The sequence below is a fragment of the Pleurodeles waltl genome, chromosome 2_2 (genome assembly GCF_031143425.1).
Source record: "Pleurodeles waltl isolate 20211129_DDA chromosome 2_2, aPleWal1.hap1.20221129, whole genome shotgun sequence".
In the NCBI taxonomy this organism is placed as follows: domain Eukaryota; kingdom Metazoa; phylum Chordata; class Amphibia; order Caudata; family Salamandridae; genus Pleurodeles; species Pleurodeles waltl.
Genome location: NC_090439.1, coordinates 1,111,539,538 through 1,111,546,997, shown reverse-complemented (window position 1 = coordinate 1,111,546,997; position 7,460 = coordinate 1,111,539,538).

Genomic DNA, 7,460 nt, shown 5'->3' with positions numbered 1-7,460 from the left:
CAGGACTTAGATCCAATAGTACCTGCAAGAAGATGCTGGGAATTTATTGTATTTGATAATGATCACCTATTACTAGTTATACCCAAGAAAGAAGCATTAGATGTCATGAGCCAAACTAATCTTTCAGTCTTATATGGTTGAACAATTGGTACCACTTTATCAGGTGCAGCTCCTAGACGAAATTTATCCGAAAAGTATGAAAAGGCCTATTTAATTTCACTCTCCGAATCTGTTGTCTGACCACTCTTTTTACTTCAAGTAAGTGAATCCAGGCTGGGTTCTCTTTTCTGAAGTGAACACAATGTTTGGAGCAGAATGGCCTTACATGGTTTGGTTTTCAAAGCATTATGCATCATGGGCCAGCCGAAATAAGCAGAAGTTCTCTAGTTGTGTCATGGAACGGATGTAACTCATCCACTGCTGTTTTTAATTTGAATGTTGGTGAATGTAGACTTTTTGGTTTCAATGTGAAGACAGGACAATTCAGAATCCATCACTTTTTGCAGCGTGAAAATCTGCTTATTTTGAGTAAATGGCATATTGTATTGCATGGATTGATATTTCCATAGCAAACCCCGGTAGAGACTGGACCCGGGTGGTACCATGCAAGGATGGAACAATTGGTATCACACAGTGACAGAGTACAGTTTTGCAATTTGTACTATTATCAAAACACTTGAAAATGTGGCTAACTATCATAGTAGGTTAACCATTTCAAGCATTGTGAAAAGTCTTCCATCACAAATACAAGGTTCAAATGCTACGTTCTGACAAGCTCTGGTGCCAACAGAAAGGTCACCTTAAGTAAAACCGTACAGCAAGAACCAATCTTCAAGATCCCAGAAACCCTCCCTCCTGCATCACCACCCCATCATTATCCCCTCTCCAAAGAGTGCTCCACATATTGTGTCCCATTTCCCTTCCTTCAACTCAGACTCGGAAATCAAAACACTACCCCAACCCACCAACCCTCTTAAAATCTGGTCATTCAATTTCTGTATCACCTCATATGAGGCCATGCAAACATGCCCTCCAGCCACGTATCGTAGGTTGGGGACCGCAGAGTCTTCCAGGGCCCTGCATAAGTCATCCCAGTCATCCTACAATCACTGAATCACCGGTCAGCATTGTCTGAGGTCCTGAACAGACGTATATGAAAAGCAATGATCAATGGTGACTCCGTAAAGACCTGGCACCACTCCCTTGCAGAACCCCTAGGGGTGCTGTATATTTTAGGATCAGTGACTCCGCCCCCCTCATAGTCCAGATACACCCCCCAGCTTCAGAGGCTCCTCATGAGGGGACAGAAGGGTCTCCGGGGAGGTGAGAGCCTAATACCACCACTGCGTCCCTGCCCAGCCCAGACTCCCCCATCAGGTGACCATGTGATCTCCCCCTTCCTCTCCACAGACTCCACTGCGACCCCCACAGTTCATCCCCCCCCCCTCCTGCTGCAGCTGCAACTCACAGTAATGTCTGCCTGAGGTGAACCCCATGCTCCCCAGCACATACCAGGAGGAGGTGAATCTCTTGGGGGTGTCCCGCAGGGCCTGTGCTGTGTTTGTCTATCTCACATATCTCAGCCCCTCAGACAGGCAGATCTCAGGATGAGCTGTGTCTGGATCATCTGGAACAAGAGTCATCATCATTGCAGAGAAGAAATTCAGAATTCGAGATTTACACTGCAGTACAGAGGACCAAACTCAAAGAATCACACTGTACTCAACACTGCACCAGACAGCACCTATGTGAAAGACATAGGAACCCGCTGTACTGTACAATATACTGCACTTTATAGCACCTAACTGGAAGAAGTGCACTGTACTATACAATACACTGCACTGTACCACACCTAAGTGGAAGGAGCACACCGTACTGTATTGCACTGACAGTGCCTATGGTATATGAGCCCCCTGTACTCCACGGTACAGAAGACTGCACTAAACTGCAACTACACCTACGGAGCACACTGTACCATACTACATTAGCAGAACCTGTATGGAAGGACCACACTGTACTGCACTAGACAGCACCTATGTAAAAGAAGCTAACTTTTGTGTAGTGTCCATTTATACCGCAGTAGAAAATATGTATCAGTAAGGAGCGCTCTGTACAGTACTCCATGCTAGACAGCACCTACACGGAAGGAGCACACTGTACAACAGACTTCACTATATAACAACTACATGGAAGGAGCACACTGTACTGTACCGCTCTAGCAGCACCTATCTGGAAGGAGCACACAGTAGTGCAATGTAAACTGAAGGCAGCAGCTATCTTTAAGAAATGCACAGTACCATACAATATACTGCATTACAGGGTGTCGGACTTTTTTGCTCATGCAGGGTCATTCCAATCTTTTTGCCTCCTACCTCCTATTTTTTCTGACCGGTTGCTGTTGGCTTTTGAACTCTGAGCACTTTACCACTGCTAACCAGTGCTAAAGTGCATATGCTCTCTGTGTAAATTGTATGGTTTATTGGTTTATCCATGATTGGCATATTTGATTTACTAAGTAAGTCCCTAGTACAGTGCACTAGGGGTGCCCAGGGCCTGTAAATAAAATGCTACTAGTGGGCCTGCAGCACTGGTTGTGCCACCCACATAAGTAGCTCTGTAATCATGTCTCACACCTGCCACTGCAGTGTCTGTGTGTGCAGTTTTAACTGTAAATTTGACTTGGCAAGTGTACACACTTGCCAGGCCTAAACCTTCCCTTTTCTTACATGTAAGGCACCCCTAAGGTAGGCCCTAGGTAGCCCCAAGGGCAGGGTGCAGTGTATGGTTAAGGTAGGACATGTAGGCCCTCATTATGACATTGGCGATAAGTCCTGCTTACCGCCATGGCGACTGCCGTCAACATACCGCAACAGCAGCAGTATGCCGCTACCCATATTATGACCCACACATAGAAATCTGTCACTATACAGACACAAACACAAGTCCGCCAGCCCAAAGGTCAGTGATAAACTGGTGGTAGCAAAACCCACACTGTTACGCCAACAGAACTACGCCCACAGCATTATGACCCACGAATCACCGCGGCAGACATTGAACCGCAGTAAGCCATTGGCAGTACATACACTCAAAATACACACACACATACAAAACACCACCACATTGGACAATTCAAACTACACACATCTGACACACATACCACACCATACCCACACACCCACAACACTATAAAACACACACCCACATTACCGACAACCCTTGATGACTCAAAAAAATGTACAACTGAGAGGGAGACACACCAAGAGCACCCATACAACTGAGCCACAGAACAACATCACCTATACACCCTCACACACACCACTCACACTACACTCATGGCACCACAAAGACACCCCAGGTTCTCTAAGGAGGAGCTAAGGGTCATGGTGGAGGAAATCATCCGGGTGTAGTCGCAGCTATTTGGATCACAGGTGCAGCAGACATACATTGCAAGGAAGATGGAGCTATGGCAGAGGATCGTGGACAGGGTCAACGCCGTGGGACAGCACCCAAGAACAAGAGATGACATCGGGAAGAGGTGGAACGATCTACAGGAGAAGGTGCATTCCGTGGCTGCAAGACACCAGATAGCTGTACAGAGGACTGGCGGTGGACCCCACCTCCTCCCCCACAACTAACAACATGGGAGAAGCAAGTCTTGACAATAATGCATCCTGAGGGCCCGGCAGGAGTAGCTGGAGGACTGGACTCTAATAAGTGAAATCATTACTACTTTCAACCCCCCACCTGCATGCCATCACAAACCCCCACCCTCACTCCCATCACTCCACCACTACCCACACACCCCACCATCACAACCCACTCATCCCAATACCAACCCTGCATGATATACCAATGCATGGTCACCACTCACATACCTGCATGGACAACCATCCCCACTGCATGCACATTAGAGACAATCACCTGGCCCACCAAATAACAACTCTCACTAAGGCCAATCTGCCATGGCAATATCAACCATAGAGGGCAACAGACCCATGCACAAGATGACACACGCTGAAACTATAACACTGCATTTACATCCCCACAGGTCCCCCACACAACATCACCGGAGAGGAGGTGCCAGCAACATCCAGTCCCCCCACGGAAGAGGCCCACAGTGATGATAGCACCTCTGCACGCCTGGATCAGGATGATCTACCTGGCCCATCAAGGACCTCTGGACAGTCGGTTACCCAGCCACAGTCCCATACCACCACAGAACCTCCCCTCTCAGGAAACACTAGCACAGCACCCACCCAGCGGGGCCATACCCCTGTCCCCAGGACATGTCAATCAGCAGTGTATCCACCACTACAGGGACCCCAGGCCACCCCACAAACACAGGACGATCAGGGACCTGGGGTCAGTGGCAGTGGGCACACGGTTCAGGGGACAGAGGCACAGGACAACATGGAAGCTGGGAGGACTGCTGTGCAACAGGGGGAGGACAGACCCAGGGAACCGACCATCCACGAGGCACTCACCAACATCCTGGGAGCATATCACCATTCCCAGGACACGATGGGCCAGATACTGGCCAAGTTGCAGGAGACCCAACGGCTGCAGGAGGGACTCTACCTGGGGATCAGGGAGGACCTGAGGGACATCCACATCACCCTGGTCACCATTGCAGGGATGAAGGCTGACATGGCCAACACCATGAAGGAGGCAGTGGCACACCAACGGGCCCCTGACACTAGCCACAACGATGAATAGCCCTCCACCTCTGCCAACGCTAGTGGACAGGAGGCCCTGCCACAGGAACAACAGGCCACCAGCACCCCACCCCCTGCAGAAGGAGAACCACCACACAAACGGTCCCTGCGATCCAGGCAGAAGCCAGAGAACCTTGCCAAAACCCCACCAGGAAATAAGACTCTCCTGATTGTCACCCTTGTGTCCCACTCTGTTACCCTGTCCACCTGAATTGCCATTGCTCCACTTCCTATGCCCCCTTGGACAGTGCACCTGTGATACAAACAGACTGAACTCTATCCTGGACTTCCCTCCATCATCACCCCAGCCCATTGCACATCCTCATTTACTTCTCAACACTGAAATGAAAACCCTCTTAAAAAATACAAGTATGGAGTCTGTCAAATGAATTAAGGATGTATGCGTTTAACAATCTGTAGACATTACAAATAGACTGTACAGTTATGTATACATAGGTTTGACCTGTAAGGTGTTGCAGTCAATACACCAGGAGTAGGGCAAAAAGATCTGTGAATAGACTTGTCAAAGGATACAGTAAGTGGCCAGAGTAGTGGGAACAGCAGCCTGCCTAGAGAAAAGTAACTACACAAAACTGCAATGGAAGGTGAAGTTACAGTGTCTTACCTGTGTGTCACTGGAAGTACTGCCATATGATAGTTGTTCTGTTGTCCACATCCTCATCCTCTGCCTCCTCTTCGTCACTGTCCATAGGCTTCACAGCAGCCACAAGCCCATCTCCAGCCCCATCCTCCTGAATAAAAGGCACTTGGCTTCTCAATGCTAGGTTGTGCAACATGCAACATGCCACAATGATCTGGCACACCTTCTTGGGTGAGTAGCACAGGGATCCACCTGTCAGATGGAGGCACCTGAACCTGGCCTTCAGGAGGCCAAAGGTGCGCACAATAATTCTTCTTGTACGCCCATGTGCCTCATTGTAACGTTCCTCTGCCCTTGTCCTGGTATTCCTCACTGGGGTCAGTAGCCATGAGAGGCTGGGGTAACCAGAGTCACCTGCAAATATTGAGGGATACCTGTTAGCTACACACTCACCCTTAGGGACAACCCCACACCCATATACCTACATCAACTGGGTGGGGACCATGGGCGCACCCTTCAGCTACACCCGGTGCCTCTGGAGTTGAGACATCACATATGGAATGCTGCTATTCCTCAAGATAAAGGCATCATGCACAGAGCCAGGATTCTAGGCATTCACATGGGAGATGTACTGGTCCGCCAAACACACCATCTGTACATTCAGAGAGCGAAAGCTTTTTCTATTCCTGAACACTTGTTCATTTCTCCGGGGGGGGGGGGAGCAAATGCTATATGTGTACCATCAATAGCACCAATGATGTTGGGGATATGTCCCAGGGCATAAAAGTCAGTCTTCACTGTGGCCAAATCCTCCACCTGGGGGAATACGATGTAGCTGTGCATGTGTTTCAGCAGGGCAGACATCACTCTGGTCAACACTTTGGAAAACATTGGCTGAGACATCAATGGTGCCATGGCCACTGTTGCTTGGAAAGAACCACTTGCCAGGAAATGGAGCACTGACAGGACCTGCACTAGAGGGGTGATACCAGTGGGCTGGCGGATAGCTGAAATCAGGTCTGGCTCCAATTGGGCACACAATTTTTGGATTGTGGCCCTATCAAGTCTGTAGGTAAGGATAATGTGTCTGTCCTCCATTGTCACCAGGTCCACCAGGGGTCTGTACATGGGAGGATGTCTCCATCTCCTCATCCTCACCGGTTGAGCTCTAGGGTGGAAAACGGTGAGCAGAGGGTCATATTCACACATATGTGAAAATAAAAATTAATTTTTCCCTTTACAGAAACAGTATGTGAATACGAAAGTCAGTTGATGTGTCAATGTCTGCTGTGATGCAGTTCGGTGCCATGGCCTGTGTCCCCCTGAAATGGTGGCTGCCTGACCTGTGAGGAGAGACAAGTGGAAATGAGGTAATTCCGCTCACGTTGTGCGCTGTTGCGATCGGCGATCGATGACTGCCACGCAACTTTGCATTGGTTATCTTTGGGCCCTATGGGTTCCAGGAGCCAATGGCGATGTACGCCGGCGGTGAAGGTACGCACCGCCGCGGACATGACCGCCATTTTCAATCTGTTCACTCACTTGCTACCAGACCTTCAACAGGAGATGACCTACACTGCAAGTGCTGCTGTGACCTGTGTCTGGAAGCGACAATGGATCGAGTGACTGGGGAAAGGGCCCCGCCTTCACTTCGGAGGAGTTGGAGAGACTGGTGGATGGGGTCCTACCCCAGTACACTTTACTCTATGGTCCTCCAGACAAACAGGTGAGTACACTGTGAGCATGATGCGTGACCCACGAATGTATGGATTGCTGTGTGTGTAAGCCTCATGTAGTGGGGGGCTATGGTGTCCTGGACAGAGTGCTGCATGTCTGGTGGTCAATGTCTGTGCGTAAGGGGATGGGAGGGATATTGTGGACCATGAGTGTAACAGTCTGGACGGTATGGCTAATTCCTTTTTTATATGCATATTTTCCTGCAGGTCTGCACCCATCAGAACAAGGGTATTTGACGTGCCATTGCCAAGGAGACGCGGACCCTGGGGGACTTTGAGTGGCAGAGCACCCACTGGCGCAAACAGTGGGAGGACCTGCGCCGCTGGGCAAGGAATAGGGCTGGCCTCCCAACGAGGAAGGGGTGCCTGTCGTACCCTGACCCCACTGATGTTCCGCATCCTGGCGGT